The sequence below is a fragment of the Gavialis gangeticus genome, unplaced genomic scaffold (assembly GCF_001723915.1).
Source record: "Gavialis gangeticus isolate Ggan-Ray unplaced genomic scaffold, GavGan_comp1, whole genome shotgun sequence".
Taxonomy (NCBI): Eukaryota; Metazoa; Chordata; order Crocodylia; family Gavialidae; genus Gavialis; species Gavialis gangeticus.
In genome coordinates this window covers 30,355,174-30,355,441 of record NW_017729028.1, presented here as the reverse complement: position 1 = coordinate 30,355,441, position 268 = coordinate 30,355,174, and the positions used below count along the sequence as shown (strand labels likewise).

The 268-nt window shown below is 71.6% G+C and overlaps 1 protein-coding gene across 2 annotated transcripts in view; it reads right to left on the bottom strand.

The window, feature by feature from the left end:
* EXTL3 (exostosin like glycosyltransferase 3) overlaps positions 1-256 on the bottom strand; it is a 231,004-nt gene extending 230,748 nt beyond the window's left edge. For both annotated transcript variants that reach the window (XM_019520885.1, XM_019520884.1), the window contains exon 1: positions 141-256. The gene's annotated coding sequence lies outside the window, so the exon portion shown is untranslated. The remainder of the gene's footprint in view (positions 1-140) is intronic.
* Positions 257-268: the final 12 nt, after the last annotated feature.

Below are 268 nucleotides of genomic sequence, written 5' to 3'. Positions count from 1 at the left end.
TCCAATGCCGGGTGCCTCTCCCCCCCCCCAGCATGCCCACATATCTCAGCTTCTGGTCCTGCCCCCCCGCAAAGTGGTGCTGTCCCAAGCACAGAGTTGCCCTCCCCGCCCCCCGCCGCACATGGTACGCTCCCCCTTACCGTCCTCACTTGACCCCCGGGGGAGCCGCGGGGCCGTGGGTCCGCTCCGCACCGTCCACTGAGCGCGCGGGGGGGAGGGGCGCCGCGGACACTGTGCTCTCTTCCCCCCGCTCTGTTGGGCCTCCCCT